Here is a 25,762-nt window from a genome sequence, read left to right as displayed (position 1 = left end):
CGGCTAGTCAGGGTCTACATTTTGCAATATTGAGAAGAGGGTCCGGAGGTTGTGGGAGGTGGCCCTGCCGGGGACGAATCCCGCTTGATCTGACAGCACCAGGCCCCCCAGTAGCAACTGCAATCGATTGGCTAACACCTTGGTCAGAATCTTAGCGTCGCAGTTGATCAATGAGAGAGGGCGGTAAGAGTCACTGTTAGACGGCGACCTCAGAGGAGCCCGGAAGGGGGGTCCTGACTACCCTGAGTCCCACCCGTGTAGTATCGTAGCCGGGCACTGGCGGGAGATTCCCCAGGGGGAGGAATCTCGCAACTAGGATCGTACTTCTGGCACCACACGACACAGAGAGACCACACTGGGTATTCTCAGAAAACAAGCTTTATCAAATAGGTATCACTGCAAATATGTACAAGGTGAGCACGGGCTCAAGAGTCTCGGAAAGGTAGGGGGTAGCGGGACTGTCTCTGGTAACGGTTCAAAGCAGGGACGTATCCGGCGCACAGCTTACAATCCTCGAGCTGGGGGATACGTGGTCGGAGTCGGGGTCCGGCGGGACCGTGAGAGTCTGGGGGAGCCGCGAGTCACTCAGCGGGCTCAGGTACAGGTTCGGAGGTCCTACGATCTTCAAGGAGCCGCGAGTCACTCAGCAGGGCTCAGGTACAAGTTCGGAGGTCTTACGATCTTCAGGGAGCCGCGAGTCACTCAGCAGGGCTCAGGTACAAGTTCGGAGGTCTTACGATCTTCAGGGAGCCGCGAGTCACTCAGCAGGGCTCAGGTACGAGTTCGGAGGTCTTACGATCTTCAGGGAGCCGCGAGTCGCTTAGCAGGGCTCAGGTAGGTTCAAGTTCCAGGAGCCGCGACCGCGTCGGCAGGCTCTCGTTGTTCCAGCGTCGAATCTACCGGACAGTCTCAGAGCACCCCTTGTTATAGGTCGACCCCTCTTTGATGTCCGGAGTCTGTGCAGGCAGGGGTCTTGTCACCTGGGGGCCGCTTGTCGGGGTTTCCTGCTATTGTCTTTTGATCCTTTCAGGGCCGGGTCGGGAGGAGTCCCAGACACCCAGCAGGCACGGAGCCAGCCTGCAGGGAGGCCGGAGGGCCGATCGAAACCCATCGTCCCAGGGGAGTTAGAGGTGCGATAGAAACTGCTCCTCCCTCTCTCATCCCCTGGAAGCGTGATGTCCTCCAGCCGGAGTGGCGCCTCGAGGCCCGGGTCGCGCTGGGGCCGGGCGGCCATCTTGTTGCATGGAGTGGGCACGCGGGCCCGGGGTGGCCGAAAGGAGAGAGGCCATGGACGGGGATGTCCGGGGTTGGTGCGGGTGTCCTGGTGGGAAGGGTCGGCTGGGCCGTGTGCTTGGGCTGCAGGTACCAGGTTTCGGTGGTGCGGGGGCACGGAGGGCCATTCTACGAGGCCGGGTCCAACACGCGTCCCCCCCAGCTGAAAGCCGGAGAGAACTGCCCATCACCTTGGGGGGTTCTCTTCGCTGAGGCGGAAGAACCGGGAGAGGCCGTCAGCGTTGGCGTGGTCCGTACCAGGGCGGTGTTCTACGGTGAAGTCCATTCCCTGGAGGGAGATTGACCACCGCAGTAGCTTGGGGTTTTCTCCTCGCATCTGCATGAGCCATCGCAAGGGCCGATGGTCAGTTTGGACTCTGAAATGAGTGCCGAACAGGTAAGGTCGTAGTTTTTTTAGTGCCCAGACCACGGCAAAGGCTTCGCGCTCTATGGTGCTCCACCTCTGTTCTCGGGGCAGCAGCCGCCGACTGAGGAAGGCGACGGGCTGGTCTAGGCCTTGATCATTCACTTGGGACAGGACGGCCCCAATGCCATGCTCGGAGGCATCGGTCTGGACTAGGAACTCCTTGGTGTAGTCGGGAGCCTGGAGGACGGGGGCAGTGCACATGGCCTTTTTTAGAGCATCGAAAGCTTCCTGGCAGGCAGCCGTCCACTGCACCTTCTTTGGCTGTTTTTTAGACGTGAGTTCAGTGAGAGGGCCGACCAGGCTGCCATACCCCCAAATGAATCGGCGGTAGTAGCCCGTGAGTCCCAGAAAGGCTCGGACCTCCGTTTGGGTGATGGGTGGTTCCCATGCCAGGATGGCGTCGATTTTTGGCTGTAGAGGGGCGACCTGGCCACTCCCGACTTGGTGCCCCAGGTAGACTACGGATCCTTGCCCGATCTGGCACTTGCTGGCTTTTACGGTGAGGCCTGCCTGGCGCAGGGCGGTTAGCACTCTCCGGAGGTGCTGGAGGTGCTCACTCCACTCTGAACTGAAGACAGCGATGTCGTCCAGATAGGCCGTGCTGAACTGTTCTAGCCCGGCCAGGACCCTATTCACCAGTCTCTGGAAAGTGGCCGGGGCATTTTTCATCCCGAAGGGCATCACGCGGAAGCGGTAGTGCCCATCGGGGGTGGATAAAGCAGACCGCTCCTTGGCCCCTTCGGTGAGCGCAATCTGTCAGTATCCGCAGGTGAGGTCGAAAGTGCTGAGGAACCGGGCGGCCCCTAGTCGGTCACTGAGCTCGTCGGCTCGTGGAATGGGGTGGGCATCGGCTCGGGTAATGTCATTGAGCCCCCGGTAATCCACGCAGAACCGGAGCTCGGGGGCGACACCGGGGGCTGCTGCCTTCGGAACCAGGACCACGGGGCTGGCCCAGGGACTGTCAGAGGGCTCGATCACCCCCAGGGTCAACATCTTCGAGACTTCAGCTTGAATGCAGGACCGGACCCGGTCAGGAACCCGGTAGGCTCGGTGTCTCACCGGCGGGCTGTCCCCGGTGTCCACATCGTGAACACACCAGTTGGTGACCCGGGGGGTCAGGGAGAAGAGGTCGGAAAATTGTCTGAGGAGCTGGCGGCAGTCCGCTTGTTGCTGGGCAGTGAGGGCTGGGGAGAGGTTCACTCCCTCCATGGAGCCATCCTGCTCCTTGACACACAGGAGGTCCGGGAGGGGATCCGACTCATCTTCGGCCCCGTCATCGGTGGCCAGCAGGAGGCTCAGTTCTGTCCGCACGAAGTGAGGCTTGAGGCGGTTCACGTGCAGGACCCGGAGGGGATCCCGAGGCGACTGGACGTCCACCAAGTAGGTGACTTGACTCTTCCTCTCAACCACTTTGTAGGGCCCAGTCCATCGGTCCTGGAGGGCGCCAGGCTTCACGGGGGCCATGACCCACACCTGCTGGCCCGGCTGGAACTCGACCAGAGTAGCATTCTGGTCGTACCAGCGCTTCATTTCTTCTTGACTCGCCTCCAGGTTGGCCTCGGCCAGTTCTCAGAACCTCCTGGTCTGGTTCCGGAGGGCCAGGACATATTGGAACACATCTCGGGGGGTGGTCTGGGGTGCTGCCTCCCACCCTTCCTTAACCAAACTGAGGGGACCTCGGACGGGGTGCCCATAGAGTAATTCAAACGGGCTGAACCCTAAGGACTTCTGGGGGACCTCCCGGTAAGCGAACAAGAGGCAGGGGAGCAGGACGTCCCACTTACGCCGGAGGGGCTCTTCTAGGCCAGCGATCATCCCTTTCAAAGTCCTATTAAACCTCTCTACTAGGCCGTTCCCTTGGGGATGGTACGGGGTGGTGAACTTATAGGACACCCCACATTGTTGCCACAGGGACGTCATATACCTTGATATAAAATTAGTGCCGCGATCGCTCACGACCTCGCGGGGGAAACCCACCCTGGAAAAGATCCCCATCAGGGCCCGGCCCACCACGGGGGCCGTAATGGTGCGTAGGGGAATAGCCTCCGGATAGCGGGTGGCGTGGTCTACTAGGACCAAGATGAAACGGTGACCTTGGGAGGTGGGGGGGTCCAGTGGCCCCACGATGTCGATTCCGACTCGTTCGAAGGGGGTACTGACGACCGGGAAGGGTTGGAGGGGAGCCTTGCGCTTCCCCCCACTCTTCCCACTGGCTTGGCACGTGGGGCAGGACTTGCAGTGTGCCTCTACCGCTGCTTTCATCTTAGGCCAATAAAAATGGGTCACGAGACGGCTGTAGGTCTTGTCCTGACCCAGGTGGCCGGCGAGGGGGACGCCGTGGGCTAAGCCCAGGAGGAAATCTCGGAAGCGGAGAGGTACCACCAGTACCCGTCCGGATCCCAGCTCCACCGACTTCTGCTCACTATACAGGATGTTATTCTCCCAATAGATTCGGTGCGTTCCGGTCTGGTCACCTGCGGCTTGGCCCTCGGCCTGGTGCCGCAGCCCGATCAGGGAAGGACAGGTGGCTTGCTCCCGGCAAAATTCTTCCCGGGTGGGCCCGCCCTCGTGGCGCCAATGGGCCAACTCGGGTAGATCCCCCAACTCGGGGACCGGGGCGGGGTCGGATGGTGCGGGTTCGTCGCTGGCGATGGACCCTTCCGATGGGGGAACGGGAGGACCCTCGGCGGGGACGGTACGGGTTTCTTCGACCGGGGTGCTCTCGACTTCTCTCCGGGGAGTGAGTCGGGCTGTCATAGATCGGGTGGTGGCACACACCCACTCGGGGAGTCCCATCATTCCTAGGTGGGCCTTGCGCTCTACGTGCTTCCAGGGAGAACTCTCCAGGTCGTTCCCTAGGAGGCAGTCGACCGGCTGGGAGGTTCTTACGGCCACCTTGAGTTTACCTATCACCCCTCCCCACTCAAATGGCACCAGGGCTACCTGACACATACTTTCCCTATTGTCTGTGGATATTACGGGGCAAAAGACATTGGGGAGGATCAGCTCCTCGGGGACTAGGTGCCTGAGGACACCGGTGATACTGGCCCCGGTGTCCCGCAGGGCCTCTACCTGGTGGCCATTGATCTTGACGAGCTGCCCATATTTCTGTGTGTTGGACGGTAGGAGGCTACCAGGGATCATTTCCCTATCTCCCAGGGATACTAGGGCCATAGCGGCGGGTTCCCACTCCTCGGCTTCCTCAACCTCCTCCCCCAGGGCTACGTTGGCTATCTGTCTCGCAGGGGTGACTTGGGTGGCCATGGGGCACTCTGGGTCATTGGCGTAGTGCCCGTGTTTCTGGCAACGGAAACATGTGACGGTCACCCGGTGTCCTCGTCTCCCAGGGGGCCCTGTCACTGGTGGGGGGGGCGCCGGGAAAGGTGGAGGTGGTGTCTTCGGGGGGCTAGGCTGGGACTCTCTCGGCCCTCCCTGGTTCCCTCCCCCTCTCTGGCGGGGTGGTCCCTGACTGGTTCGGGGGTACTCTCCTACCATGCCCCGGGAGACCCGGGTGTTGGTCCAGCGGTCGGCCTCCACAGCCAGCTTCCGGGGATCTGTGAGCTTGCTATCCAGCAGATGTTGACGTAGCTCTATGAAGCAGTTCGCAGCCAGATGTTCCCATAACATGAGATCAGTGAGTTCGGCAAGGGTGGTGACTTTGCTGCCCTTGACCCACCCATCGAAGGCCCGACTAAAAAAGTTTACATACTCCACCCAGGTGGTGCCCGGGATCTTCCTGCAGTCCCGGAACCATTGGCGGTACATTTCTGGGGTGAGGCCGTATCTTGTGAGGAGAGCCTCTTTCATGTGGCTGTAGGAGGTCTGCAGGGAGAGGGGTAGGTCGAGCAGGGTGTCCCTTCCTTCGCTCAGAAACCGCCCCCACAACCCCGCCCCCCAGTCCTTCTGTGGGATCCGATGGGAGGTCATGGCGACCTCGTAGGCCCGAAACCATTGCTGAATGTCATCGTTTTTATAATATTCCTTGACCACATCCTTGGGGATGTGGACCTTCTGTTCCAATGGGGGGGCCGTCTCTCGGTTTCCCGAGGGCCTCCCGTCCTCATTTCGGGCCTTGAGCTCGAGTTCCTTTAAGCTGCGTTCGTGCTCCAGTTGGAGCTTCCTTCCTTCGTGCTCCCGTTGGAGCTTCTTTTCTTCCAGTTCGTCTTGTACGCGCATTTGCTCTACCGCTAGCTTTTTCTCCGCTAACTTCAATTCGCCCTCGATTTTGAGTTTGGCTAACTCGAGTTCATGACTGCGGCTTCTCTCTCTGTCCGTGAGTTCTTCCGGGGATAGGCCCCCGTCTGGTACAATGCCTCGCACCTGATTGTCGCTGCTTTTACTTGGAGGGGGTTTGGCTTCGTCGGGGCGCTCCCCCGTGCCTTCCGGGCGGGAGGCCCCGGTCTCCACCCAAGTTTTCAGTGCTTTCTGCAAGTCTTCCTTAGTGTTGAGGCCAGTGGTAGCGATTTTAAGTTCTTTGCAAAATTGCTTTAGCTCTTTGTGTGTGTATTCTTCTAGATGCTCCACCTGGAACACTCTGTTGGCGTTGGTTTCTGCGGAGCTCATGGCGCTTCCTTCTGCCATCTTTGTTGGTCGTGCGTCCGTTGTGCACTGTACGATCTCTAGGTGATGGGCCCGAATCCCGTCGCTTGCCACTAATGTTAGACGGCGACCTCAGAGGAGCCCGGAAGGGGGGTCCTGACTACCCTGAGTCCTACCCGTGTAGTATCGTAGCCGGGCACTGGCGGGAGATTCCCCAGGGGGAGGAATCTCGCAACTAGGATCGTACTTCTGGCACCACACGACACAGAGAGACCACACTGGGTATTCTCAGAAAACAAGCTTTATCAAATAGGTATCACTGCAAATATGTACAAGGTGAGCACGGGCTCAAGAGTCTCGGAAAGGTAGGGGGTAGCGGGACTGTCTCTGGTAACGGTTCAAAGCAGGGACGTATCCGGCGCACAGCTCACAATCCTCGAGCTGGGGGATACGTGGTCGGAGTCGGGGTCCGGCGGGACCGTGAGAGTCTGGGGGAGCCGCGAGTCACTCAGCGGGCTCAGGTACAGGTTCGGAGGTCTTACGATCTTCAAGGAGCCGCGAGTCACTCAGCAGGGCTCAGGTACAAGTTCGGAGGTCTTACGATCTTCAGGGAGCCGCGAGTCACTCAGCAGGGCTCAGGTACAAGTTCGGAGGTCTTACGATCTTCAGGGAGCCGCGAGTCACTCAGCAGGGCTCAGGTACGAGTTCGGAGGTCTTACGATCTTCAGGGAGCCGCGAGTCACTCAGCAGGGCTCAGGTAGGTTCAAGTTCCAGGAGCCGCGACCGCGTCGGCAGGCTCTCGTTGTTCCAGCGTCGAATCTACCGGACAGTCTCAGAGCACCCCTTGTTATAGGTCGACCCCTCTTTGATGTCCGGAGTCTGTGCAGGCAGGGGTCTTGTCACCTGGGGGCCGCTTGTCGGGGTTTCCTGCTATTGTCTTTTGATCCTTTCAGGGCCGGGTCTGGAGGAGTCCCAGACACCCAGCAGGCACGGAGCCAGCCCGCAGGGAGGCCGGAGGGCCGATCGAAACCCATCGTCCCAGGGGAGTTAGAGGTGCGATAGAAACTGCTCCTCCCTCTCTCATCCCCTGGAAGCGTGATGTCCTCCAGCCGGAGTGGCGCCTCGAGGCCCGGGTCGCGCTGGGGCCGGGCGGCCATCTTGTTGCATGGAGTGGGCACGCGGGCCCGGGGTGGCCGAAAGGAGAGAGGCCATGGACGGGGATGTCCGGGGTTGGTGCGGGTGTCCTGGTGGGAAGGGTCGGCTGGGCCGTGTGCTTGGGCTGCAGGTACCAGGTTTCGGTGGTGCGGGGGCACGGAGGGCCATTCTACGAGGCCGGGTCCAACAGTCACAATATTGAGGCGGTTTCCCGGGTTTTAGTAGGGAGGTAATTAGAGCTTCCTGCATGGATAGGGGAAGTGCACCGGATTCATGAGCCTCCATATAGACCTCGCGAAGCACTGGCGCCAGGATATCTACATAGGCCTTGTAGAAGTCCATGGGCAAGCCATCCAGGCCAGGGGCCTTACCGGGTGCCATCTGACCAATTGCGTCCCTAATTTCATCCAGGCCTATGGGCTCAGCCAAGAACTCCCGTTGACGGTCTAAAAGCCATCCTAACGTGAGTCCCCTCAGGTATTCGTCCATATCCAGTTCACCCACTCTAGTGGTAGAGTAAAGGGCCGAATAGTGGGCAGTAAAGGCTGCCAGGAGCGAGTTTGTGTCTTGCAGAGGTACCCCTCCGTCTTCCTCCAGCTCCAATATGAAATTTGAGCCTCGTGGGGGACGAACCACTCCCGCCAGGAATCTCCCGGATTGCTCTCCCTCACCATAAGCCCTTGCCCGGAAGTATTTGCCCCGGAAGTTGACCTCTCTTTCCGCGGTGGAACTGTACTCCGACAGCGCCTTTCGGTATTGTGCTTGTGTATCCGAGTTAGTGGCATAGTTGGGTCGAGTTTCTAATGTGTGCAATGTGGTTTCCAGTGTGTGCAATGTGGTACGTAAGGCTCGCAACACCCCTGAGCTCTTGGAGATACAGATACCCCGCACTGTGACCTTTAGCGCCTCCCACAGAGTGGCCACGCGCTCCACCGAACCCTTGTTATGCAACAGGAAGTCCTCAATGTCTTGACACAGTTCGGTGCAGAAAAGTTCGTCCAATAAAATGTTAGGTTGGAGTCGCCATGAGGGCGACCTCCCCATTATGTCAGGTAAGCGGAATTTAGCCATCACCGGGGAGTGGTCAGAGAACGTGCGGCCTACATGTTGTACCGTGACCAGTGAGGGAGCTAAACTTCTAGAAACCAAAATGTAGTCCAGTCTGGCCCACGTGGCATGGGCAGTATTCCAGTGTGTACCCTCCGTCCGATTCGGATGTAAGTGGCACCAGGCGTCTATGACTTCCTGTGCATCGCAAATGTCCCGTAGGTATCTGTGTGTGTTGGTGTAGTGCTGTGCAGAAGGGTTGGACCTATCTAGCGTAGGGTTAAGCACAGCATTGAAGTCACCTCCCCAAATGAGATGTGTTGATCCTACGTCCCTGATCTTGTTCCAGAGAGCAATGAAGCTGCTGGGGTCATCACAGTTAGGGCCATAGGAGCAGGCCAAGGTAATGGTTTCAGCACCTATCCTACCCCAAGCCATACAATATAGTCCCTCCCGGTCGGCTGCGTCGCCCAGGGGGGTATAGGGAACACCTCTTTTTATCAGGATAGCGGTGCCTCTCGCATAGGACGAGTAGGGCGCAAAGGTAGAGTGTGCTGCCCACCTGGCGGCAAATGAACCTCCGCGATGGGGATCCATATGGGTCTCCTGCAAGAAGACTACCTGAACCCTTAATCTGTCCAAGGCTCCCAAGATATGTCTCTGCTTCCTCAGATCCCCTAGTCCTCTAATATTCCAGGTGATAGTAGAGAGTAGCCCCCCCCACTGATGTCAAGGTTTACGGCGTGACTCATGTCTGCAGATAGGGGAGGAATGGGTCTGGAAGCGCACTGTGCAAGTCCTTCCCTTGTGCCACTGTATACCGAAGGTGTCAGACGGTGCAACAACACTATGCATGTTGACATTATCAATACGAAATTCAAACAAAACAGAAACAACCCCTTGACACCCTCCTCGGCCACCCACTCCGACATCCCAAACATGCCGGGCATCTCCCCCACCCCATACAAAACCACAATGCCAAGTCATTACCATACTGGGGAACACCCAATTGGGGGACACAAGGGGTCCGGACCCGCCTTTCAACTCCCCCGATATTACACCCGCTGACCGCCACAGTCAATAGCCAGCGGAAGGCGCGGGAGGGGGAGGCATGTGCCAGGGCGAGGTCATAGTTAAGTAACATCTAGGAAACCATGAGAGCAACAAAGCTCAACGACTGGTAGCCCATCGTGATAGGGCCAGGGTACAGATCAGCGCACATAGCGAGCGTCCGGGCCCAAACCCAAGGCGTGAGCAACACAAGACTATAGTATCTTGAGGAACCAGAATAATAGCTATGATGCTCTCAATCAGTCAAGAGCAGAAGTGGGTGAGCGGGAGCCAGCCCTCTCTGACGGGGATCCGTCAGCTCCCCGGGAGCGCTTGTGGTCTTTTAGAAAGAGTTCCACCTGGGAAGGGTCCTGAAAAATGTGAGGCTTGCCATGGTGGACCACCCGGAGGCGAGCCGGGTACAACATGGAGTATTGAATTCCACTTTGGATCAGACGTTTCTTGACTGGCCCAAATTTACGGCGCGCATCCTGCACCGATTGTGTGAAGTCTGGAAAGAAGGAGAGCATGGCGTTTTCGAACTGGACAGGTTGCTTCTCCCGGGCAAGTCGAAGTAAGGTATCGCGATCTCTATAGTTTAGAAATCTGATGATGACAGGCCGCGGGGGGGCTCCGGGTACGGGGCGAGGGCCCAGGGTACGATGGGCACGCTCCACCACCAACTGCGGAGAGAAGGCATCCGCGCCAAACAGGTCAGACAGAAGCTTTTCAATGAAGAGTTCTATTTTGCCTACAGATGTAGACTCCGCCAGGCCAATAAGGCGCACGTTATTGCGGCGCGACCGCGCTTCTAAGTCCTCGTTCTTGTCGGCGATCACCTTCAGCAATCTCTCCATGTGCGATACCTTGGTTGCGGTGACCGTCGCCCCATCCTCCAGCCCAGAAATCCGCTGCTCCGACTCCTTAACTCGCTCCTCTAGTTGGTCAAGTCTGTGCACTACAGAGTCTAGGCGTCGAGACATATCGTCAATTTTCGAGTCAATTGAGGTGAGGCTAGTTTGCATGTTAAGTAGGAGTGCCTTCCAGTCCACTTCCTCAGCATCCCCTCCATCAGAATCGCCATCCCCCGGTGGCGGGGAGTGGGTTTTTTTCTTTTGAGTTTCAAAGGGGAGCCGGGATTGCTTAGTGTCTGCCTTTCCCATTATGGCAAGGTGTCAGAGACAAATTACCCTATAGTTACACCAGTATGGATCACGTCGTGTATTATAAAAGGGAACAGTTCTGCACTCTGAGCCGCCTTCACTCACGTTCCACTCGTTGTCCGCAGAGGGAAGGGCCCGAAACCATCAAGCAGGGGGAGCCGCCTCACATGGAGCGTCAAACACAATGACCTATTCTGAAGAGGAATCTCAGCGCACTGTCGCGATTCCGCCAGCACCACCCCACAAAGCCTCCAGGAGCCCGGTGGTGATGGCCCGTCAGACTCGTGTGTCTCAATTTACTGGGTGCGTAGTTCGCAGTGTTGGCAATGCATAGGGGCCAGCAGTGTCACTCTCTGTGGGCCTCCGTATACGCTCGGGGGCCAGGCGGTGTCGGAGGGGTCCCCCCTCTGTGGGTAGCCTCTCTCGCTGGATCTCTATAGGGTCGTGCGTGGTGTGGCACAGGCGTGAGCGTCCCTCCGTTGTGAATCAGGGAGGGAGGGGGGGGCGCAGGTAACCAGGAGTTTAACTGTCCCGCACCTCCAGGGACAGCTTCGGGCGGGAAGCGTGCCTCCCTCCCTCCGGTCCCCAGATGCTGAAATCCGTTAGTCAGCGGCCGCCACGCAGTCCAAAGCCGCCAGCAGCGCCCCAGCTTGCCTCCGTCTTACCGGCACTCCAGCAGGTCCGCCGCAGCCTCAGGAGGTCCCGTCCCCAGCGCCGGTCGCCTCTCGTCTCCTCCGACATCCGCCGCGTCCTGCGGCCTTCCGTCCATGTGCAAGCCGCGTTGTCACGTGTACACTCACGCCGGCCTCCTCACGCCGATGGGCTCCCAGCTGCTCCCGCTGAAACTATCGGTGGCTATGTCTCTTGATCCGCAAGGCAGAACGGCCCAAGACTCGCCACAGGCACGCTCCGGCCCCAGCCCAACACCCGGCGCTGGTCAGGAGTGTATTTCCAGGATGCAGGATGGGCTGATGGAGCGATAACTCGCCCGTCTGGCGAGAGCCCCACGGATGTGCGGCCATTACAGTCCGGCGCCCTCTAGCGCCCTCCTCACCAAATGCTTCTTTCACAGGGTTTCCCAAATGCACTAAGACTCACAGTGTGATTCTAGACAAGCAGCAGTATTCCAATGAGTTTACCGAAACTCATTCACTACACTGGAAGTGATAAGGGAACTGCACACAATCTACATATTTCACGACTACACTTTAGTGTCAATGCCTGACTCAATTAATCAACACATAAGCAAAAACTGGCTTGTAATACTACTAAAACTTGACAACATGACAGGTTTCAAAACAGTTATCTGTCAGCAAATGCACGATGTTACCAAACGCTTCTCTGACAGTGGTTCCCAAATGCACACAGACTCACAGTGTGATTCTAGACAAGCACCACTATCCCTAGGAGTTTACCAAAACTCATTCACTACAGTGGAAGTGGTAAGGGAACTGCACACAATCTACATATTTCACGACTACAGTTTAGTGTCAATGCCTGACTCATTTAATCAACACATAAGCAAAGACTGGCTTCTAATGCTACTAAAACTTGACAACATGACAGGTTTCAAAACAGTTTTCTATCAGCAAATGCACGATGTTACCAAACGCTTCTCTGTCAGTGGTTCCCAAATGCACACAGACTCACAGTGTGATTCTAGACAAGCACCAGTATTCCTAGGAGTTTACCAAAACTCATTCACTACACTGGAAATGGTAAGGGAACTGCACACAATCTATATATTTCACGACTACACTGTACTGTCAATACCTAACTCATTTAATGAAAGCATAAACCATAACTGTCTTCTAATGCTACTAAAACTTGACAACATGACAAGTTTCAAAACAGTTATCTGTCAGCAAATGCACAATGTTACCAAACGCTTCTCCACAGTGGTTCCCAAATGCACATAGGCTCTCTGTGTGATTCTAGACAAACCAAAGGAAATGATGGACGGAGTGTTGAACATTGCAAGCACTCACCCCCAGTCAACTGATCTGGGTTTAATCCATCACCGTTCTTTAGCCCACTCTGCCACCCCAGTTCAGACATGGCTATATGTAAATCAGTCTGACCCTGTGCCTCATGGGAACAGTCCAGCCTGAACTGCCAAGCCATGTCTTCCCTGGACCGGAAACAAGCTTCCTAGGACCGGTTTCTGGCATTTCAGCCGTCTTCAGCCAGGTTTGCTTGAATCCAGTGGCAAAGTGAGCAAGGGACTCACGTCTGAGCATACCATGCCAACTTATGGCGAACAAAGCAAAAACCAAAGGAAATGATGGACGGAGTGTTGAACATTGCAAGCACTCACCCCCAGTCAACTGATCTGGGTTTAATTCATCACCGTTCTTTAGCCCACTCTGCCACCCCAGTTCAGACATGGCCATATGCAAATCAGTCTGACCCTGTGCCTCATGGGAACAGTCCAGCCCGAACTGCAAAGTCATGTCTTCCCTGGACCGGAAACAAGCTTCCTAGGACCGGTTTCTGGCATTTCAGCCATCTTCAGCCTGGCTTGCTTGAATCCAGTGGCAAAGTGAGCAAGGGACTCACGTCTGAGCATACCCTGCCACCTTATGGCGAACAAAGCAAAAACCAAAGGAAATGATGGACGGAGTGTTGAACATTGCAAGCACTCACCCCCAGTCAACTGATCTGGGTTTAATCCATCACCGTTTCTAGACAAACAACACTATCCCTTACACTATACCAAAACACATTTCTTCATCTACAAGGAGTACTACATTTTGCTACAGAAGCATAACTTATTTCACAAATTTATAAACAATAAGTGGTTTCTAAATCTACCAAAATATAAGAACTACATAGTTATCTGTCTACAAACACATGAAAAAACACAAATCCTTATCACAAAATGGTTTCTACATGCACACACACTGTCAATTAGATTGTAGAGAAAAAAAAATACTCAATACACTTTAGCAGAAAAAATACATTAGTCTGATTAAAATAAAAATAGTCTACATACATCCCCTCACAATTAAATAACTCACCTTTCAAGATGTTTTGTAGATTAAGAAGTATATCAGTCACACACCAGATATCAGTCACACACTAGATTTTCTTATACAGAATCTCTGCACTGTGCACCTGTCAGCAAAACCAAAGAATGGCAAAGTTTCCCTCTCATTTTCCACACATATACATGTAAACATCAAATCACATTCCTTCCCACATAAATTCAAAAGCAAACCCACATTTCTATTGGTTGAACATTTCAACCCTTTCCAAATGACATAAACTTCAACCCTTCCCCCAATCTGCCTTCTGCCCGTTACCATAGAAACAGGTCATGGAACACTCTACTGAGCACACAGGTCACAAGTTCAGCACACACAATGTTGCTAATCAAAACAGCAAGTGTGCTTCACTTCTCAACATATCAGCTTATCATATATAATGTTCCTTACAATCTGTTTTTGTTAACCAATAAGAATCAAGCGTTTAAAAAACAGAAATATGCACCCTACCTTTCAGTGTAGAAGGTTGTCAAACAACCAATGATTTCTTGTCTTTTTTCAAAATTGCATCTTAGCCACCATTTTAGAAACATCTTACTTTCCAAACTGCCATTTCATTTTCAGAGACCGTCTGAGTGCATCCAGACCTCCTTACAAGATGCTTACAGTGTGGATTGTGGGACACAGCTACATTTTCTGGAGCCAAAGGTATGCAGAAAACAAAGGCATTCACAAAGACCTAGGTTTGCCAAATGTAGACATTAAATGGATTGGACAGAGAGGGTTAAAGTGGCACCAATTGATGCCATTGGTGAAATCCTTCATGCAAATCCAACACCCTGACCTCATAATAGTGCACTGTGGTGGCAATGACCTAGGCACTTTGACTGGGGTTAGTCTGAAATTGCTTATGAAGGACACCTTTGCACAACTGATTTCACTTTTCCCCAAAACTGCCTTTGTGTATTCTAACATATGCCAAAGGCAGAAATGGAACTGGTCCGATCATTTTTGTCCACAGATTGAGAAAGCTAGGAAAAATGTGAATAAATCTGTTTCTGCTTTTCTCCGAGACTACAGAATGGGGTCCATTTACAATAACAATCTGCGCTTTCATATGCAAAACTCTCAATGAACACAACAGCTCTTTTTAGAGCCACTCAAGAACAAAACACTTAAGCTTAATCTTTATCTCCCAACAATTTAATTTTTTTTTTCCTTGGATCCGCGAACCCACCGCGAGAGAATCCGTGCATCCAACGCGATAGGATGCGCGCACCGTGCGCGCATTTCAGCGCCTTTTTTTTTTAAAAGGGGGGCCCCAGGGGGTCCTTCTGGGACCCTCTAAGCACCTCTAGAGGGTCAGAGTATTTCCACTCTACCCCCTTTATATGTTTTACGCACTTATTCCCCTTGCTTCTTCAGCCTCGCTTCTACCGAGGCAGAACATGGCCGCCAACAGTTCCTGGTTTCGAATGTAGACAGACGCTCGACAGCCAATTAGCATTCAGCGCGCGATCGGGAGGGTGCGTGCTCCGTTCGGGGAGGGTTCGCTTACGGTGCGGGTAGGGTCTGCGGATCCTCCCCAGCCATAGATATCACTAACTTTTTTACCCTAATTTGCTCAGGAACTACTGAACAGATTCACACCAAATATACAAAAGACACGAGTCCGAACTGAGGACTACCTCTTTGCCAAATTTGGTGTCATTCCGTTCAGCGGTTCGGTCTGTAGCTGCGACAACAGATCCTATGGGAAATTGCATGGGGAAAACGCGTTTTGGGACCCCCATTTTTCTCGGCCCCCGCTTGACGAATCACCATGAAACTTTCAGGGTAGGAGCGGAGCGGAGCTGGACAACAGTTTGGAGAATTTCGCGAAGATTCGTCAATTGGCGCCAAAGAAATTCCCAATATAATGTTGCGGATTTCGTATGGAAAATAGGTCCTAACTATAACTATCTACTGGCGACCACCAGTAGATAATATATATATATCTGTAGCAAGGGTGGCTTGGAGGCTGCAAGCGCTAGACACCAAGGGGGGGGGGGGGGCATCTCACAGGGGGTTGCGCTGGAAGTGCTGTAGAGGTGCAAGGACCAATGCATTAGAGTGTGATCATTTTATAGATGTGATACAGTGTTGAAATAATTAAGGGAACCAATGACCAAGAGAAATGCAATATGATTAAGCAATCTATCTCGTTCTCAGCAGAGATGTACTCAAAACAGCAATATGTCAGCACTTTGTAATTTCATCTAGCCCAAGAGGCTGTGCATGCAACATTTTATTACTGACACTTTAACTAGATGGAAAATCTCTCCCAAACTTTCAGTTTTCTCCCACAAACGTGGGGCAGAACCTCTGACACGTATAATTGTTTGGCAACTATTTTGTCTTCGTACCTTACTTGCATTGTATTTAAAAACATGATTTTACAGCGCTCTGTTCCTCTGCACTATATAAATTGCATGCGCATATTGAGAACATAGCTAAGCAGGTTGCAGACTCAAAAATACCTATTCCAGAACATTGATTTTGTGTGTTTAACCAGGCATTGAATTGGTTAAGGCAGAGTGCTCTTTGTTTACTTTGATGTTTATGCGATGTGGAAAAAAACGAAACTAAATTACTAAGCAATAGTCTCCGACATAAATGTTCATTGGAACACACACTGATTTGCTCGTTTTTAAACGTGTTTGGTACTGGTGGGATTAAAGGAATGGCAGAAAAGGTTACAAAGGAGACGGTCCCATTTCAGTCAACTGGTCAGAAGAAATCACCTGACACTCCTGATTGACTTGTTATGTGCAACCGTGCTTAATTGGAGGCAGCGGTTGGAGGTGGGGCCCACGGCACCTATTTTTGGGGACTGGCACTAATGTTTACTCAAAAGACTTTGGCCCAGAGGAAAAGAGAGAAAAAAACACAAAAAGGGGAAAGAAGGATGAAGAAAAGAGAAATACAGTGGCAAAGGTTGAAAGCAGGGAAGAAAAGGAACTTGCAGAGTGAGATAAAGAGGCTAGAGGTGAGGGTGGTTGATGAAAGGGTCATGAGGTGGAATCGATATTATGCAGTTCCTCAGCAATTTTGACACTCGGCAGTGCCAGCCTCTAAGGGGAACTGGCACTTATTATTTTACAAATTAAGGTCTGGTGAGTGACCATGACCCATCTCTTTACGCTGCTCAGTGGCGTAACACAGGCCCCCGTAGCTCCCCCGCAGTGCATGGGGTCCCAAGATCTAGGGTTCCACATAGCACAATACTCTGGCTGGAGAGCTCCTGATTGAGTCCTGATGGGGCCCCTCTATGTACCTTACAAGGGGCCCTCTCAAGTTTCGTTACGCCACTGACGCTGTTCAGATGCAGGCGACTGTAACTACAATAAACAATTTGCCCCTTAGTGTGGTATAAAATGTTTGGAAAACAATCTCTGTCCCACTCTAACGTTTCTACCAGTTTATTTCCCATTTGGGTGCATACCCTCACCAATATCCGTTTCAGAATGTAACTCACTCCAATATTGTAAGATGTTTTTTCTCAATAGGCAATGATATCATTCCGCTGTAGAAATACATCTAATGGTTCACATTCTTTAATATTTAATTTTGAATTGCTTTTATGTAATTCCACTTTCAACCTATGAATTTTCAACTGCATATCATTAAATAACACTTTATTCTTTTCCTGTCTCTCTTATCCTCCTTCTTCAGAACTCGTATACATTTGTTCCCATAAGAAATAATCAACATAATTCTTAAATGCAGCCCTCTTCGTTATTTTAATTCTTTGTAAGTCTTCACATGGATTCCAATATTCGCCTCAATAAAACCTTCACTCTTTAAAAAACCATCTTAGTCCTTGATTTTAACACTATGAAGATGTTGATGCACATGGCTGTGTTGAGGTAAAGGACTAAGGGCCTGATTATGACTTTGGCGGTCCTACAGTGAGGGCAGCAACACACTTTCCTCTGTAGGTCAACCAAAGCTGTCATGCGACCGCCCGCCAGATTAGGAGTTACATTCTGGTCTGGTGGGTGGCCCTGTTGTGGTCTGATTGCAGATTCTGTTGGATTCATAGAGGAGTCTAACATGCAGGCCACCGCCGTCAGAGCGCCAAGTGCACCTTCCTGCATGGTGTGGCATACATGCCACATAGTACAGGAACTGGGGGTGCAAATCCAGGGGGGCACTACATGTGCCCTCCTGCATCTACCCCATGGTCAGAAGTGTCAAGCGGGCCTGTTAGGGCCCCCTTATTTGCCTCTCCGCCACCCTTTTAATGGCAGGCTCACTGCCATGAAATGGGCAGTGGACAGGCAACTTGAAATATGCTTGTCAGTGCCACAGCAACACAGCCTGAATATTGCTGCCCCTGTCAGCACCGCCTCCGTCACACGGGATCCTTGACCCCTGCAGAGCTGGTGGTCTCGTGGTTATCCGACCAACATGCTCAAAATACTGCGGGTGGACCCACAGTGTTTTGATGGTTGGACTGCCACCATGAGGACGGCGGTCCACAGGACCGCCGTACTCTTAATCAGTCCCTATGTACCTCTGTGCTGCCCTAGATGGCCCATAAAGTTTTAGATCCTAGCCCTGGAAACTAGGGGTGGGTGGAATTTGCGTAATCACGTTACGCAAATTTCCGCGAAACGGTAAAAAATCTCCGCGAACACGCAGAAATTCCGCGAACACGCGGAATTACTTGTTCGCGATACTTTTTTCCTGTTCGCGATCGCTGTTTGCGTGCTCGGGGTGAAATATCTCGCGAACACGCATATTGAGAACGCGAACAAGCAAAAAATTTCGCGAAGTTGCGGAACGCAGATTTTTGGGCAATTTTGCGTTCTCCGCGGAAGGCGAAATTACCCAAATTCCGCAAATTCCGCGAACGGAACGGAATTTACCGCCCAGGCCTACTGGAAACCCAGAAGGTGTGGCAAAACATTTGGTCACAGAAGGACTGCAGGATCTCGATTTTGAGGTCTGCTGTTTGTGGCCCTCCATAAACAATCACCTTGTCACTGGTTGGGTTTAAGTATCTCAATTCTGCACCAAGCATCCAAGATATCAACAGGAGTTCTAGTGGTAGATGCACCTGAGCACAGCAAAGCATACCAAAATGTAATTTACAAAATGGGGATTCAGGATCTAACTGTGTGTGTCCCCAGCCACTCAAAAACATAATCAATGCAGACCGTAAGAAAAGGGTCTTGTAGTGGTCCCTTTGTAAGGGATGGTAAGATTCTAATAAAATCTATTAAACAATTAAGAGAAAACAGTCACCATCATTACTTTCTCAAGTGGATTGAAAAGTAGGATTTCTTTCTTCTCGTTTACAGTTATGCTTCATGATTTTCAAAGATTATGGACTATCTTGTGTTCAATTCAATTCAAATCATAATAAATAAATTGAATTGACTATCTTGTGTGGTGTCATTGATGTGCCCCTGGTAAAGAAATCCTGGTCATTTGGATGAGGTGTTACCTAGCAGCTATAGGACCCAGAATACCTCTGTTTGATTTGAAGCTCCCACCTTTCACCAAATTATGTAGTCTTTGGCTTCCCTGTACCTTGGTTCCTTTATCTGATATTACTTGGAGTGCCAAGAAGTGATTCAGATTGGATTTCAGACAGCTCACATTATAAAGCAAGCTACAGCATTTATTTCCACAGTGTGCATAGCCTGCATTAAAGCAACGATAAAGGGCCACATTTCAATGATTTACAATCAAACGCACAACAAGAGCTACAAAGAGTTGATATATACACAGCCCACTCTCATGTATGTGTACGGTTAAAAGAAAGTGACAAGACTGTTTGAAAAGGTAAGTGTAATGATATGTTTTCATCATATGTTTACTTTTCACACAAGCATTCTTGCCTGACTTTTAAAAGTAATCCAGAACTGTTTTTCTTATCTTTGCCTGATGAGTCGAACTATTCCCTATGTTAAATTAAGCACTGGAACACATACTTTTAAGTGATTTAAAGAAGAAATCATTGGTCAAATCTTGGAATAGCAAGGTACACAAATCAGGCTTCTGAGGGGCCACAGAGCCATCCCAACGCTGTCAACAGCCTCCTTCAGTCAATCAGTTCTCCCCCTCTTTCTCATCTACTCACACAAAGTAAATAGAGCCAATCAGGGATTACTAAGGGGCAAAAGCATCCCTGTAGCACATCATTTGGACTGAAAATGCTTCCTGTCTGTCAGCGTATTCCCTCCTTTTCTGCCATCCTACACAGTGTAAATAGGCCCAATCAGCAAATGCTAAGGGCAGACTAACCCAAAAGTCATTACAGAGGCCAGACAGTGCATTCAGTCTCTACTTCCCAATCCAATCATCATGTCTTCCCTTTTTCACCTTCCCAGGACATCTCTGGCCTGGAAGTCATTGGCAACAGGTGCTCAACAACAATGATCCCTTGGCCAGTTTGAGCAGATATAGGTCTACCTCCAGGTTAAACACCCTCACCACAGAAATCATGCACCTGATCCTGTCCCCATGTTCACAACCATACCATGCACATACCCACATGCCACTCTCATGACAAACTTCTAGAAGCTGATACACAACCTTCTTCCCAGCATACATATCCACCAACACAGCATACCCACCTAATTATGCACATCAATACACATTTGACAGTTTTATACGTCCCTGAATTTGCAGATATCATCAGGCAACACTCCCATGGATCGTCTCCTTCCTGAGTGGAACGAGGCAGTCAGTCAGCCTGGCAACATACACCTTGGATGCCCGCGACCTCATATGCAGAGTTCTGCAAGGATCCTACCTGAGCCCAACAATTTTCAACATATTCATGATACCTCTAGCCGGTATCATCGGCTCACATGATATCAACATCCACTTTGATGCCAATGGCCTGCAACTCACTCTCTGTCTCATGGACAAGACACCAAGTACCTGGATCAAGTTCAATGCCTGCCTGATTGAAATCACCCACTAGATGAAGACTAACTGTCTAAAGCTGAACACCGACAAGACCAAAAATGTGATCTTTCGGAAGAGAACATCACTGTGGGACTCCACCTTGTGACCAATAGTGCTAGGACTGACACACAGCCCCACCACCCACATCAAAAACCTTAGGATCATCATCAACAGCAAACTCAACATGAATGCCTGAGTCAATGCCGTCACTGCCTCGTGGTTCCAAACCCTGAAGATGCTGAGGATCATTTTCAAATGGCTCTCAATCAGCACCCAGAAAATCGTCCAGCATGCCCTGGTCACACCGAAGCTGAATTATGGGAGACTCCTCTTTGCTGGAATCAGTAAAACCTCACCACTTACCAGAAGACTGCAGAACATTCAGAACTTGGAGGCCAGTAATCACTCTCAACCTCCCACGCCACATTCACATAAAACCACACCTGAATGATTTCAACTGGCTCCCTATTCACAAATGAGCACAGTACAAACTCCTCACTCACACTTTCTAGGCACTACATAACACTGGACCAGCAGATCTCAATAATTGTATCTGCTTTCCCAAACCTTCTGGACACCTCCGCTTGTCTGGACTCCTACTTTCACAAGTCTCATGCATATAGAAAACCAGATCAGGTGGTCAAGCCTCCTCCTACATCACTCCTAAAGCATGGAATGACCTGATGGTACACATAAGAGCCTCCGCCTCACTTCATGATTTCCGCTGGAAGCTGAAGACCTTACTCTTCGAATATTCAGACTAGACCCTAGGTATGCCAAACCTCATACCTGCTCAGTGCCAGGATAGCCTCCGGATGTAGGAAAGTGCCCCTTTTTTACATGGTCATCCCCACTTTCTGTCTGGCATCTGATGCAATTTTGACAGAAAGTGCACTTGGTTCCTGCTGTCCAGATCCCCAGTGCCAGATCTCTTTCCTAAAACTGTACAATTGTTACCCCAATTAGCAATACCTTTAGCACCCCATGTAAGTTCCTAGTAAATGGTACCCCTGTTACCTAGGGCAAGGAGGCTAAAGAGGATCCCTAAGGGCTGCAGCATGTATTGTGCCACCCTAAGGAACCCCTCAGCACCAACATGCAAACTGCCATTGCCTGCTGCATGCCATGATGCAGAGAAAAGTGAAAACACAACATGGCACACCAGCTCTGTGCCATGTCTACAGACACCTGCATGCAGTATAAATATGTAACCCCTGCAGCAGGCCTTATGGTCCTAAAGCAGGGTGCACTATATTATATGTGTGGACAGATCTGCCGGAGTAGATACGTCCCTCTGATATCTAAGTCGATTCTTGGATATTACAAGTGAACAGGGAAGCCATTTCCGAAACATGTGCTGCACACTGATATTCATGAGTTCCCCAGCTACATGATGGCTTCATGGAAATTAGAGATGTTTGGTATCAACCATTTCGTATTAATAAGCCAACACTGATTCCAGTGATGGATTTATTACTACATGCACCCAGAGAGCACCATAGAGGTGCCCCCTGAAATCCTATTGACTACTATTGTGCTGGCTGACTGGTGTAAACCAGCCTGCCACCACAGACAGGTTTCTGACCACCTGCAGGCAAGAGCCTGGGCTCTCTGGGGGCAGAAACAATGCCTGTTACTGCCACAGGTGTTGTCACCTCCTCCACGCAGGATGTCTAAGTGATCAGTAAATCAAGGCAGGAGGCTTCAATGGCCTCTGCCAACTTTGATACGCAGCCCAAGGCTACCCCAGACATAGGAAATGCCACTCCCTGCCCCAGGTCCATTTGGCACCAGGACAGGCAGAAAAATTATCTAGTTAGGAGGAGTGTTCTCCTCTCAGGCTGGTACCACCCCTTAGGTGGGTCACCTCATGTGGATACGACCTTAGAATTCTACCATCTACGTTTTGGTTGAACTAGACTCTCTGGGTCTGGGTTATGCCCACTTTCCACAGGAAGTAGTCATATAGAGAGTGTGGATACCCTAAAGGTAAGTCGCCCATTGGCTACTACCTGCATCCCCCTTAATGCCCCTAAAATGAGAATTTAGGTGGCACCTCTGACACCAGGAACTGAGATTCGATATACCAAGAAAAGAAAGACACCAAGAGGTGGAAGAAAAATTGAGTTCTGAAGGCTGCTGTGGACTTCTGGCACTAAATGACGCCCTATGTCTCGACAATCGTGACTCATCCTGCAGCTGACCAGCTTTCAAGAAACGTCAAATTGAAAAGGGCTGGCAGTCTCCTGACTGCCACTCCTTCGCAAATTGCCAAGCAATCTCCCTTGGAGTAGAGAAACCGCTCCCCTGCAGTCCGCAGGCACCGAAACACAAAGGGGCATATTCTCAAGAACGAGTGATAATAATCGCAAATGTATCTTATCGCAACATACAACATCGCAGTTTATCGCGGGAAATTTACGCCATGTTAACCAAGCATTCACAACACAGAGGTACCATTGGATAGTCTCCAGAAAACGCAACAAATGTCCACGTTAAAATCAATGCCATGCCGCAAAAATGCAAACGGGAACGCAAAAAATCATGAGATGAGGCCAATCGCGGTACAAAAAGCAGCGAAAACCAGTCACAGCCCTGCAAATTCCAAGCGTCTGTTGAGAAAATGCACCATAAAAACCACAGAAACAACACACCAGAAACAATCCAAAGCACGTAGCAACATGGATGCACCCTGACGAAGCGCATAGGCCAACGCGAACCCCACAACCCCCACGACCACCAGCAAGGAACAACGGGGACGGCCGAGGAGAAGAGGGATGAGGAAAATGGGGTGCAGTCCGCAGCAAAAAAAGATCAGCGTCACGAAGGTGACATTACAATACCATCAACTGACCCACAAGCAGACCACCTGGAATGCAGTCAGAGTGCCGAGAAGGCCAATCGAGGAGGCCAAGAGGCGCTGGCATGATGTGACAACCTAAATCAGGCACAAACCCACTGCAAACAGGAAGGCTGCAACAGCGACAGGAGGTGGCAGTCCTGCGTCACAGGAGGAGCTGGAGGAAACCTAGGCCACAGTCATCAGTGTGGAGATGGTGCAAGGAGTAGGGAGTACGGACACAGCTGAAGAGGACCGGACACAACATCAACAGGGTGAGTAACGACCAGGGACTGGGGGACAGGGGGAGATGGGCACAATGGCACACATGCACAACGAGGTGTAGCACACTGCACACCCACAATTACCCTGGATCATGTCTTTGGTCGCCTTGGCACACTGCAGTGCACACACATAGCAAGAACAGCACACCCACATTAACGACAACGTGGTACAATGCGCATAGCTGACACTGCAGACACAACTGGCTCTGCACACGCACAGAAACATGCCTTCTACATCCGACAGAGCAGGATTCTGTGAAATGGAAAAGTACGCGTACGACCTCACATCCGTCATGTAGTCCAAATGTACACTGTCCCGCAGCAGTACTCAGCACCTCCCAAACAGTCACAATGTACATTGCCATACAGTCTGCATGTATACCAGAACAATGCACCAACATACATGTCAACACAATGTCAACATGCATCTCCCCTTCACATTGCAGAGGGGCACACAACACCTCCAGCAGGGCACAGAAGACAACACATCTGTGATGCCGGAGAGGACCACCACACCTTCGACACAGATGCCCTACAACAGCCCATGGACATCCCACGCAACCCACCACCAGTACCTGGGCAGCCAAGCTACTTAGAGGAGAACACAGAGCCTGCAACAGACCACACAGCAAGAAGCACCCGCAAGCTACCGGGCCCCCCTTTTTTAGGCAGAGGCTGGGGCAGAGGAAGAGGGCGGAGAAGAGGAGACGACAAGAGAGTACACTGGCAGGACCAGCCCTCAACATCAATGGAAACCAGGAGCCAAACCAAGAACAAGAGACGTTAATTGTTAACCTCTCACATCGTACACTGGACGAGACAGAGAGAGGAGTACTCCAAAAAGCTTTGGGGTTTGTACCAACACCCAGGATCGACTCATTCAAAGAAATGTGTGAAATACAGGCCTTTTTTCGCAAAATACGTCTGAAGGCCTATTTTCATGATGAACCAGGGGACTCATGTGAAGTCTCTGGCCTCCATAAACCATCTACCTTCACACCACATAGTGGGATGGTCCCCAATGAGGTTTTGACCTTCGAACAGGCAGTCCTTAAGGACTGGAAACATATTAGACCTACCAAAGCCTTCCATAACATCACCAATGAGGAAGAAGCAGCACTACGGTCACTTAATGATGACTCTCTGATCACTATCAAACAAGCAGACAAGGGGGGCGCGACGGTAATCATGTCAACTACGGATTATCGCACCGAATGTGAACGCCAACTCAGTGACAGGAAATACTATACACCGATCACAGAGGACCCCACAACTCGACTCAGTACTTTGATTAACACTATGGTTTTTCATGCAGAGAGCCAGGGCTGGATCACAACCAAGGAGGCGACTTTTTTGGTCACCACTGAACCAAGAACTCCCTACTTCTACTGTCTTCCAAAAATACACAAGGGTACCAATCTGATTCCTGGGAGACCGATTGTCTCCGGAATTGGATCCCTTCTCGAACCCCTCTCTCAGTTTGTCGATCACTTTCTGAAACCGTTGGTCCAGAAGACACCCTCTTTCCTTAGAGACACCACCGATGTCCTCAGACTTCTAGAGGGTACTCAACACCAGGGGCAAGTGGACTATCTCATCACTCTGGATGTTGAGGCCCTTTATACCAATATTCCACAAGGGGCAACCCTTGATGTGATAGAGGATGTGTTAAGCGGGCTAGATTGGGTATCAGCTACACCCCGCCTTTTTATCCTAGAATGTGCATCTCTAGCTTTAACAGAGAATTTTTTCGAGTACGAGGGCCAATTATTCCATCAGATACAGGGCACCTCGATGGGGACCACCTTCGCCCCTAGTGTGGCCTGTATCTATATGGCAGCTTTTGAGGACAGAGCCATTCACAATGAGTCCAATCCCTACAGATCCAACATCCTACTGTGGAAGAGATTTATTGATGATATTCTGATCCTCTGGAAAGGTTGCCGGGCCCACTGCGAGGAGTTTTGTAAATGGGTCAATACCTTAAACCCCTACCTAAGGTTCACCAGTACTATTTCCGACCAACAAATTCC

Source organism: Triturus cristatus, chromosome 1_1, assembly GCF_964204655.1.
Source record: "Triturus cristatus chromosome 1_1, aTriCri1.1, whole genome shotgun sequence".
Classification (NCBI taxonomy): Eukaryota; Metazoa; Chordata; class Amphibia; order Caudata; family Salamandridae; genus Triturus; species Triturus cristatus.
This window is presented reverse-complemented; position numbering follows the sequence as displayed.